Source organism: the organism of the source record quoted next, unplaced genomic scaffold (genome assembly GCF_019419815.1).
Source record: "Pyrus x bretschneideri cultivar Hongxiangsu unplaced genomic scaffold, Pyrus_bretschneideri_v1 Contig5, whole genome shotgun sequence".
NCBI lineage: Eukaryota > Viridiplantae > Streptophyta > Magnoliopsida > Rosales > Rosaceae > Pyrus > Pyrus x bretschneideri.
In genome coordinates, this window is record NW_025999787.1 from 3,028,195 (window position 1) to 3,040,423 (window position 12,229).

At 35.0% G+C, this 12,229-nt stretch overlaps 1 long non-coding RNA gene across 1 annotated transcript; it reads right to left on the reverse strand.

Annotated features, from left to right (window-relative positions):
* Nucleotides 1–1,390: 1,390 nt before the first annotated feature.
* LOC103954743 lies at nucleotides 1,391–2,849 on the reverse strand. The gene is made up of 2 exons (XR_668245.3): nucleotides 2,281–2,849; nucleotides 1,391–1,865 (listed from the first exon to the last, which is right to left on the reverse strand). It is a non-coding gene; the product is annotated as an uncharacterized LOC103954743 (long non-coding RNA).
* Between the last annotated feature and the right edge of the window lie 9,380 nt (nucleotides 2,850–12,229).

The following is a 12,229-nucleotide window of genomic DNA, read 5'->3' on the forward strand; positions in this document are numbered from 1 at the left end:
CGAAAAATTTGCTCTACCAAATATTTCATCGAGCAAACAATTAATATAATTAAATTAATATAAGAGAAATAATAAAACAAAAAGTCAAAAACCTTAAGCGACAAAATATTTCGTCGCGCAGACCCTATGTTCATGAGCTTTGCGCAACGAACCATGCGCGACCAAAATTTCATCATGCAAGGTTTTGTGTGACAAAATTGTACTTTGCACAACAAACTTATTTCGTCTCACAAAGTGTTTTTTGTAGTAGTGATTGTCCGAGGTGGGGAACCGATGCAAACCAACAATGTGGAAAAATTATTTGATAGTGAAGCCGCAAACACGAATGATGTCAGACGAGTGTGTTGATTTGGTGACCCCAACTTCTTCTTTTGTAAGGCTTCCGGGAAAAGATAAGCAAAAGGAAGCAAAGAGAAAGGGGAAGATGCAAGATCCGGTTAGCACAACCATTTCTACCGGATTTGCAAAATTGGCCGAAAGCCATAGCTCTCGGGAGGAAGAAGCGGCCCGAATGCGCTTGGCCTTTATGAAGGAAGGGGAAAGGGAGCATGGAAGGTTTGAATGTGATTTGTTGAGGGAGAACCTCAACAAATACACTCAAGATAGGAAGAAGTTCTTACGTGATAAGCAAAAGGAAATTTTGTGAAGGCATGCCACAAGGAATATATTTCAAGATGATGATTCACCTCAAGGCTATATCCCACATCCACCACCAAGTCCACCAGAAAATCCACCACCATGTCAAGGTGGTGAATATTATCATTAATTATCATTCTGTAGTTTATTGATTATCGTTTGTATTAAGTTTATGCAATTTATTAATTATCTTTTGTATTAAGTCTATGTAGTTTATTAATTATCCTTTGTATTAAGTTGGCTTATTAATTATTGTTTCTATTAATCATGGTTTCATGTGTTTTGTGTTTATACATCTCTATCATGTGTTTCATATTCTTCCATAGTGTTTCTTGTGTCGGTTTAGTAATTTTCAATAGTTATTGGAATTTAAATATTTTTAGGTTAAAATGTTCATAAAATTAATTTAGGACAATCTACATAATATTTTTTTAATTAGCCTAAATTCATTCTTTAATAATTTGGGGCTAAAATTTTAAGTTATAAGGGTTGGATCAGAAAAATTGTTTCTATGTTAAAACCTAAATTTTCTAGATTAAAAAAATTAAATTTTAATCCAGGGATTAGAGATGGTCTAAATAGCTTAGCATTCAAACCTATTTCATTCATCCAATTCACTTGTACGAGAGACAGAGAAATTAAATCTTCTTATGTGATCCCCAATTTGACAGCGGCATCACTGAGATCCTATTACCGTAAGTAGGTCAAATTTTTGGTTGCACCGAATGGTTGGATACTTATTTAGCATCCAAAGTTCAGCACGTTTTGAACTTCACTACCATTAAACCGATGATAAACATCAGAAACTAAAATAGAAAGCAAAATCCCTAATCACCATATGAAACAACAGTAATCCCCATCTACAAGACAACAAGATGCAAGTTCCCACTAGGATAGTTTAATAACAAAAGATAGATTAAAAAAATGTAAAGGCATAATCTCATATGTTCAACGGTTCAAGAGAAGTTCCTAGTTATTGCGCAAGTCTCTGAAATAGCCTTTAGGATCACGCTCAAACTCTTCCCTCTCTATGATTTCCTCTTTTCCAGGAGCTTTCATCATTTTCTTATTTTCCTCACCAGCTGATGAAGCAAGTGCAGATAAACCCCAAGCCAGTAGACCAATTCCTGCAGCAGCGCCAGCAGCAATTGCACCTAAGTTGTACAAAGACTTCTTCTTATTTCCCTGCCTTGAGCTCTCCGAACTTTGTCTCGATTCCATTTTGCAACCTGAAAGCATGTACAAACGGTAAGACCTATTTAATTTCTGGAGGCACTTTGAAATACTCTTTGTTATACATTTTGTTATTTGATAGCCTAACAGCTCGAAAAAAGAAATACTATGTACAAATCTTCAGCAAAACCCTACGGAAAAATGAACACCCATGAACAACTCAAAATGGTGCAAAGATAACAAGAAACTAAAAGAAAAAAAAAAGGAAAAAAATTAGAGAGAAACAAACACAGATTAATCACAAGGGATAGAAGAAAAGTGAATTTGTTTGACACCATAAATTCACCATGGCCCTGCGTGTAAGCAGCTGGGCATTTACATGAACATGAATTTGGAGATTGTGAGCATACCACTATTCCTGCTAATATACGGTGTGTGTGTGATAAATACTTGTGCTATTTAACTTCTAACCTTTGTGGTGATCGGATTGTTCTTAGTTGAGATTGATGAATTAAAAAAAGTGAGATGGCTTTGTTTTCTTTGAACTTGTGTTCCGAGTAGCTGCCTCTGCTGCTTATATAGGGAACTAAGGAGCTGCTAGCAATTTTCCACTTGCAATGTTAATGAGTTGCAATATATTGATTAACTAACGAGTTTGACATAAAGCCACTTCCAAACAAAAGGAAAGCTATTTCCCCTTTTCTTTATTGCCAAGGCAAGTCTACTTAACCTATCGTTTCTTGTGAAAAAAAAAAAAAAAAAGCGAGTCCAGTAGAGGTAATTTTATTTAAAGGAATCCTATGAAAATGATAAAGCTATTTCCCCTTTCCTTTATTGCCAAAGCAAGTCTACTTACTTTATTGTTTATTGTTATTAAAAAACCAAAAAAAAAAAACACAAAAACAAAAGAAAAAGCAAAAAAGCAAGTCCAATTAAGGTGATTTTTTAAAAGGAATCCTATGAAAAGGGTAATTTTCAATTTACCATCTTTAAGTAATGTGAAATTTCAACTTTCATATCTAAAGTTTTTTTATTTTTTATTTTTTTTCACACCTAAAGTTTGCTTTTGTGACCCTCTCAAATTTTCATTAATTTTTCCGTCAACACTTTGGTTAAAGCGTGACGTGACGCTCATATGGACTATAATTGTGCAATCATATGGCACAGAAACCCCCACATGAAAATATGATATAATTAAAACATTAATGTCAAGTCCAACAATGCTTCAGCTCCTCAACTCCCCCAATTCCTGCTACAGGTCTCAATTCTCGAACAATTTTCTCAACCTCTCTACAAACTTGCTCCCAGATAAAAGTTCATTCTAAATGTTTAGGTTTTATCATGTGTGGAGAGTTTGTCCCACGTTGGTGAGAGACAAGTTTAGGTAAGGCTTATAGATCTTGGGCTACTGTTTATGTTGCCAATTAGTTTTATGATGTCCAATTTCATCATTGTATTAGAGAAGATTGTCCCTTATGTAAAAGCTCTAAAGGGGGCACACGTTGCTCATGCATCACCCACTTGTTATCCACATGTAGACTTGAAAATTGGCTGAGGAAAACATGTAAGTTGATGGTGTGTGAAAAAGTTGTTCCACATTGGGAAGAAACAAGTCTAGCAAAGAGTTTATAATCTTGAGCTGCTTCTCTTATTGTTAATTGTTTAAAGATGAAACTCCAATTTTATCGCTAATCATTACTACGTTCGTCTTCAACGATAGCCGCACTCATCCTAGCCGATGCCTGCTTAGCCCTCTTGACAATTTTCTCAGACTTTCTGCAAATCTTCTCTTCCTCCTTCATCGCCTTCTTCAGCTTCCTCCACAATTTTCTTGGTGACGAGGGGAGTTCATCAACGAATTAGAAGAACCCTGCGGATAATGAAACGTTCGAGATTTCGATTTGGGCTTAGAACGCTGCTTCTCATCTAGGTTATATCTGGATGACGAGCAAATTGCGCTTTCCGAAGAGGAATTGGAGGAATTTGAAGGAGATGAAACTGACCCATTTTTTTTTATTTCGCCTTTGAACCCATTTTCCCACCTAGGTTGTATTTCGATTTTCCTTTCGTCTTCTTCCTTTCGTTTTCTTCCTCGCAGAGTGCACTTGGGTTGTATATCAGTTTGGCAAGTGCCAGCACCAGAGCCGACTCAAAGGCTTCAACTTCAGGACGAGAATATTTGGATTGGAATTGAGGATTTGGATTGTGAAGGAAGAAGGGTTTAGGTTAGGGTTTCTTATTGGGCTGTTTGTTGGATTTACCCACCAGATGGAGCCGCAGTAGCACATGGATGTACAGTCATCATCCTGTTAATAAGTAATGTCATGAGCTCTTGATGGAAAGACTAACAGAAATACGGAAAGGTCATAAAATTTACATTTTAAGTATGAAAGTGGGACAAAACAAAATTTACTTATGAAAATTGAAATTTTACAATATTTGAGGATAATAAAGTGAGAATCACTCTATAAAAAAGCTAAAATTAAAATTGGGTTTGGAAAAGAGAAAAAAATTGTTTTTTTTTTCCCTCAACATCGCGGCATTGGTAACGGAAAGAAAAAGTAGCTGAAACCATAGTCACTTCCATTCAAAGCACTATTTTCTAATATATTTTGTCTAGTCATTCGCATTCATTTATATCAAGTATCTTTTTCTTTTTATATTTGTACATATTTGGAGTGCATGATACTTTTTAGACGGTGTCAATAACATGACCAATATTTTTTACAAAAACCTAACTCATATCGGCAAATATTGTTTTACCGTAGTATGAAACAACAATAATGCTTATGCATTCTAGTGCAAGTTTAATCCTGAAAATTTCCCTCTCTCCAATAACTAATTATTTAATTCATTAACAATATGGTTCAACTCCAAACAATACATAGGCCTGCTTCTCACAGTCCACGCTTGTTTTTGGTTTGTGATGATCGGATTGTTCTTTAACTGAGATTCAGAATGATATGGGATCAAAAGACTTTTAGTCTAGGGCTTGGAAATTCTTGGACAGAGAAGAGGTTTGATGAATTAAAATTTAAAACTGAGAAGGCTTTCTTTTGTTTGAACTTGTGCTTTCACTTGTGTTTTGAGTGGTTGCCTTTGCTTCTCTTATACATGAACTAGGAACATTTCTAAAAGAGATATCAAAATGTTTATATCAACAATAACAGTAATAAAAAGATAATTAGTGTTTTTCAACCGAAATGTCAATTCTTATGTGGTATGACGTGGATTGGAATCAAAGATGGTTACTGTCAAATTTGACAGCAACTTCAAATTCATTTTCAATTGATTAATAAATATATTTTATCATTTTTACTATTGTTCTAAATATATTTATTACAATTATAAACAAAATGATGTAATAAATAATAGTTTAATTTGACATATCCGGTGGAGAACAAAATTCTAAAAAAGATCAAAGTGATAGGCTTTCAAATTTAAATTTTATGTTTAAATTTAACATCTCATTCGGAGATGCTCTAAGGAGCTGCTAGCAATTTTCCTAGCTATGTGAATGAGTTGCAATATATTAATTAAATAATGAGTTAGGCATTAAACAACCGCACAAACAAAAGTAAAGTTAGCTCTATCGTTTCATGTATTTAAAAAAAAAAAAAAAAAAAAAAAAAAAAACATGTCCACTTGAGGTGATTTCTTTTTGGGGGTAGTGCTAGGAAACTAAATTTATAGATAAAATTTTGTAAATTAAATGACATGAAAGTTGATGATTAGATTATTAGTCAAACGTTAATAAACGTGCTCGTTCTTTTTTATGGCACATCATTTGGTTTGCAAATTTTGTATACAAGTTTAGTCTCCTTAGCATTACCTTTTTTTTAAGGAATCTTATAAAAAGGTTCATTTTCACTTTACTATCTTTAAGTATCGTTGTACCAAAAAAAAAAAAGTAAAGCTATTTCCTTTATTGCAAGTCTAGTCGAGGTGATTTTTTTTCAAAGCATATTATAAAGAAAGCTGAGGCTAAAATTAGGTTTGAAAAGTAAAAGAATCTGTTTTTTTTTTTTTTTTTTTTCCTCCTCAAAATCGTGGGTCTTTGGCAACATAAAGCAAAAGCAGCTCAGACTATGGTCCTTTCCATTGAAAGCGCTCTTTCTAATATATTTAAATTTGGACTCTATTCGCATCCATTTATAGTATTTGCTTTAACAAATAATTTAGAGAACTGTTATTAGCACTCCACAAATCTCATTCTACACTCTTCACAAGTGTATTTTCTTTCTAATTATAGAAAGTTCGGAGTGCAAAATGAGTTTTTTTGGGTGCCAATAACAATTCCCATAATGTATAGCATTCTATTTTGGGATCTGTTGTTGGCTTTGCACTTCTATCAAGTATCTTTTTCTTTTTATATTTCTATATATTTGGAGTGCATGACTTTTTATAGAAAGTGCCAATAACGCCACTAATATCTTTGCCAAAATTTCATTCATATCGGCAGAATTCTTGGATCCTTTTTAATGGCTTCTAACTCCCTTTTTTGTAGGTGAATAACTAATCTATAGGGTTCCTAAGGAATCTTTAATTGTGGCTTGGTCTTCCTTCCCCTTTTTCCTGACCTAACTGCAACACTCCTTTTTGGTGTAAGATAACTAAATGCAGCCATTCATGTGAAGACTGCGCTGCACCTCTTCTCGAGGCACTATTTTCCCATGTCAGTTTTCCACAAGCGTTACTTTTGCTAATGCGTCACCTGGCTTTCATGCGATGGTTTTCTGTGTGAGCTAGGAAGGGAAAGTCTGCTTCTCTCTTCATTAAATGCATGTCTAGCCAAGCTTTCACGTGACTTTAAGGGTCAAGGCTTGGTTTCTCCCTAACTAAGTTGGTTAGCTAGCTAGGGAAATGAGGGAATTAGTCTGGTTCTCTTTCAAACTTACTCACGTGGAATACAATGGTTATAGGCTTGTTTTTTAGGCTCCCAAGCAACCCAAAGTCTTCCAAAGTCTTGACTCCACATAGGTTCAATGAACTTCCGTAACCAACCACACCATAATTCACTTGACAAACCCCAGACATAAGGAGTTATCTTAGCATGAATAGTGATTAGCATGATAAAGCTATTTATTATTGTTGTTGCTATAAACATATTTATCACAATTACAAAGAAATGAAGTAATAAATAATAATTCAATTTGACAGATCAGGTGGAGAACAAAATTCTAAAAAACATCAAACTGCCTTATAGGCTTTCAAATTTAAATTTTATGTTTAAATTTAACATCTCATTCTGAGATGCTCTAAGGAGCTGCTAGCAATTTTCCCAGCAATGTGAATTAGTTGCAATATATTGAATAAATAATGAGTTAGGCATAAGACAACCGCAAAAACAAAACTAAAGCTCGCTACATCGTTTCATGTAAATAAAAAAAGCAAGTTCACTTGAGGTGATTTCTTTTTAGGGTAATGTTAGGCAGACTAAATGTAACATCCTACATCGCCCAACGGAGGGGGGATGATGTGCCTTATATGTACATGCCCACCTCTATATGGCATGAGGCCTTTTGGGGACTCATTGGCTTCGGATTCCATCGGAACTCCGAAGTTAAGTGAGTTCGGGTGAGAGCAATTCTAGGATGCGTGACCCACTAGGAAGTTCTCGCGTGAGTTCCTAGAAACAAAATTGTGAGGATGTGGCCAGGGTCCAAAGCGATCAATATCGTGCTATGGTGGAGCCGGATTAGGATGTGACAATTTGATATCATAGCCACTCTACCGTGTGGTGTGAGTGTGCCGAGGACGTCAGGGGAGGATTGTAACATCCCATATTGCCCGACGGAGGGGGGTGATGTGCCTTAGATGTATATGCCCACCTCCATATAGCACGAGGTTTTTCAGGGACTCATTGGCTTCGGATTCCATCGGAACTCCGAAGTTAAGCGAGTTCGGGCGAGAGCAATCCTAGGATGGGTGACCCACTAGGAAGTTCTCGCGTGAGTTCCCATAAACAAAACCGTGAGGGCGTGGCCGGTGCCCAAAGCGGACAATATCGTGCTACGACGGAGTGGGACTGGAATGCGACACTAAATTTATAAATAAAATTTTATAAATTAAATTATATGAAAGTTGATGATTGAATTATTACTCAAGCGTTGATAAATGTGTTCATTACTATTGGTGACACATCATTTACTTTACAAATTTAATCTCCTAACATCAGCTTTCTTTTTAAGGAATCTTATCAAAAGTGTTATTTCACTTCACTATCCTTAAGTATCGTTCTACCCAAAAAAAAAAACAAAAGTAAAGTAAAGCTATTTCCTTTATTGCAAGTCCAGTCGAGATGATTTTTTTTTTTTCCAAAGCATTTTATAAAGAAAAATGCGGCTAAAATTAGGTTTGAAAATGAGAAAAGAAAATGTTTTTTTTCTCAAAATCATGGGTCATCAGCAACATAAAGCAAAAGCATCTCAGATGACAGTCCTTCCGTTGATATTTTGGGGCTGTTGTTGGCTTTGCATTTCTATCAAGTATCCTTTTTTATTTTTTTTTATATATTTCTATATATTTGGAGTGCATGATATTTTTGTAGAGAGTGAATATAATGCCACTGATATCTTTGCAAAAATCTCATTCATATCAGCAAATGTGTTTTACCGTAATAGTAAAAAACAATCATGTTTATGCACTCTGGTGAAGATTCGATTCCATCGATTCCCCTTTTTCTAACAGCTAATTATTTAACTCACTAACGTAATCGTTCAACTCCAAACAATACATGATTCGCCCTGCCTCTCACAGTCCACAATTGTTTTAGCATTAATCATACAACCTAAAATATACATATGTAATTAATTTACTTAATGTTTAATAAAATGGTAGAGAATAATTAAATCCCACTTGTGCCAAGAAAGTAGTGTTACATAATTAAGTAGTATCTTTGTTCTTGGAGTTAGAGCAGAAAAGTTGTTAATAGGTTAAAACCTAAATTTTTTGGATTAAAAAATTTTAGTTTTAATCCAAAGGTTGAGATGATTTAAATAGCTTAGCATTCAAACCTATTTCATTCATCCAATTCACTTGTACGAGAGACTAAGAAAATAAATCTTCTTATGTGATCCCCAATTTGACAACGGCATCACTGAGATCCTATTACCTGTGAGTAGGTCAAATTTTTGGTTGCATCGAATGATCGGATACTTATTTAGCATCTTCTTATCTTGTTGGCTTTTGTCACATCCAAAGTTCAGCAAGTTTTGAACTCGACTACCATTAAACCGATGATAAACATAAGAAATTAAAATAGAAAGCAAAAACCCTAATCACTATATGAAACAACAGTAATCCCCATCTACAAGACAACAAGCTGCAAGTTCCCATTAGGATAGTTTAATAACAAAAGATAGATTAACAATAGTAAAGGCATAATCTCATATATTCAACGGTTCAAGAGAAGTTCCTACTTATTGCGCAAGTCTCTGAAATAGCCTTTAGGATCACGCTGAAACCCTTCCCTCTCTATGATTTTATCTTGTCCTGGAGCTTTCATCATTTTCTTCTTTTCCTCACCAGCTGATGAAACAAGTTCAGATAAACCCCAAGCCAGTACACCAATTCCTGCAGCAGCACCAGCAGCAATTGTGCCTAAGTTGTACGAAGGCTTCTCGTCATTTCCCCTGTCTGAGCTCTCCGAACTTTGTCCCGATCCCATTTTGCAACCTGAGAGCATGTACAAACGATAAGACCTATTTAATTTCTGGAGGCACTTTGAAATACTCTTTGTTATACATTTTGTTATTTGATAGCCTAACAGCTCGAAAAACAAATATACTATGTACAAATCTTCTGCAAAACCCTACGGAAAAATGAACACCCATGAACAACTCAAAATGGTGCAAAGATAACAAGAAACTAAAAGAAAAAATTAGAGACAAAGGAACACAGATTAATCACAAAGGAAAGAAGAAAAGTGAATTTGTTCGACACCATAAATTTTCCATGGCCCTGCGTGAAGGCGGCCGGGCATTTACATGAACACGAATTAGAGATTGCAAGCGTACCACTATTATTTCTCGCTAATATACGGTGTGTGTGATAAATACTTACGTTATTTAACTTCTAACCTTTGTGATGATCGGATTGTTCTTACTCTTAGTTGAGATTGATGAATTAAAATGTGAGATGGCTTTGTTTTCTTTGAACTTGTGTTCTGAGTGGCTGCCTCTGCTTCTCTTATATAGGGAACTAAGGAGCTGCTAGCAATTTTCGACTTGCAATGTTAATGAGTTGCAATATATTGATTAACTAACGAGTTTTGCATAAAGCCACTTCCAAACAAAAGGAAAGCTATTTCCCCTTTTCTTTATTGCCAAAGCAAGTCTACTTATTCTATCGTTTCTTGTGAAAAAAAAAAAGTCCAGTTGATGTGATTTTTTTAAAGGAATTCTATGAAAGGGGTAAAGTAAGTCTACTTACTCTATCGTTTCTTGTTAAAAAAATGGACCAGGATCCTCTCCTAATCTAAGAATGAGGATCCTCATGATCAAGGGATATGGGCTGTTGAATTTTTATTCAACGGCTACAAACAGGGAATCCCCTTAAAATTATAATAATTATAACCGTTGGATTTTTATCCAACGGTCCACATCTCTTGGTTATGAGGATCCTCATCCTTAGATTAGGAGAGGATCCTGGTCCAAAAAAAATGCTAAAAAGCAAGTCCAGTTGAGGTGATTTTTTAAAAGGAATCCTATGAAAAGGGTAAAGCTATTTCCCTTTCCCTTATTGCCAAAGTAAGTCTATTTACTCTATCGTTTCTTGTTAAACAAGAAAAAGAAAAAAAGCAAGTCTTGAGGTGATTCTTTTAAAGGAATCCTATGAAAAGGATAAAGCTATTTCCCCTTTCCTTTATTGCCAAAGCAGGTCTACTTATTCTATCTTTTCTTGTAAAAAAATAAAAAAAAAATAAAAAAAAAAAAAAAAAAAGGCAAAAAAGCAAGTCCAATTGAGGTGATTTTTTTAAAGCAATCCTATGAAAAGGGTAATTTTCAATTTATTATCTTTAAGTATCATGAAATTTCAACTTTCATATTTAAAGTTTTTTTTTAATTGCACTTTCACATCTAAAGTTTGATTTAGTGACCCTCTCAAATTTCCACTAACTTTTCCGTCAGCACTTTCGTTAAAGCATGACGTGGCTCTCACATGGACTATAATTATGCAATGATATGGCACAAGAACTCCACATGAAAATATGAAACAATTAAAACATTAATGTCAAGTCCAACAATGCTTCAACTCCTAAACTCCACCAATTCCTGCTACAATTCTCAATTCTCAAACAATTTTCTCAACCTTTCTGCAAACTTTCTCCCAAATAAAAGTTCATTCTAAATGTTGAGAGTTGATGATGTGTGGAGAGTTTGTTCCACATCGGTGAGGGATAAGTCTAGGTAAGGCTTATATGATCTTGGGCTACTACTTATATTACCAATTGATTTTATGGTGCCCAATTTCATTATTATATTAGAGAAGATTGTCCTTCATGTAAAAGCCCAAAAGGGCCACACATTGCTCATGCATCACCTACTTGTTATCCACATGTAGACTTGAAAATTAGTTACACGTAAGGTGAGCATGTTGATAGTTGATGGTGTGTGGACAGTTTGTCCCACATCGGGGAGGGACAAGTCTAGCTCAGAGCTTATAATCTTGAGCTACTTCCCACCTGGGTTGTGTTCGGGCTGGATCTATCCCTCGCACAACTCCACAGGTCTCTTGCCTGTCAGGCAAGGTTTGCTACTTGGTGTGCTGCAATATGAGTTTGCTGTTAGTTTGAAAGGTGCATTTGTAGGGCCTTTGGTTAGGCCTTGAGGCTCACAATCAAGACTAACATAGATCTAAGTGTGTCACTATTATGTTTGTATCTTTATATAACATATTGTTATTTAGTTGTGAACTGGATTGATTACTTGCGCCACAAGTCACTTAGACTTCTTGATTTATCAATGGATTGTCACAGATGGATTAAATCTGTATAAAGTTCTTTTTTTTCCTTGTAAACAAGGACTTTTACTCATAATATTGTATGACAAAATGAAGGGGGTTCAGCGCCCTTCCAGACATTAAAGTTAAAACTTTAAAGAAGTAAAGTCACTAAGTTAGGACATAATGATCATAGGCGAAACTTTGAACGAAGAACAGTTGAAGTGATTTAAAAACATAATGAGATAAGCATTAAACAACAAATCTACTTTATGTAAGTATAAACAAAAGAGACTCGGTCAAGATTCAACTTCTTGCAACCACTTCTCTTTGTGTTTACAAGGATTTGTAGGCTCTGGAGAATGAAATGTAAATAGGTTTTACTCAAGGGAATTGATACTATAACACTGGGGGAAGGTAGCAGAGCTTCTATACTTGGCAAAAGATTACTTTCGAAGAGGATTTTATGACCAAAGAG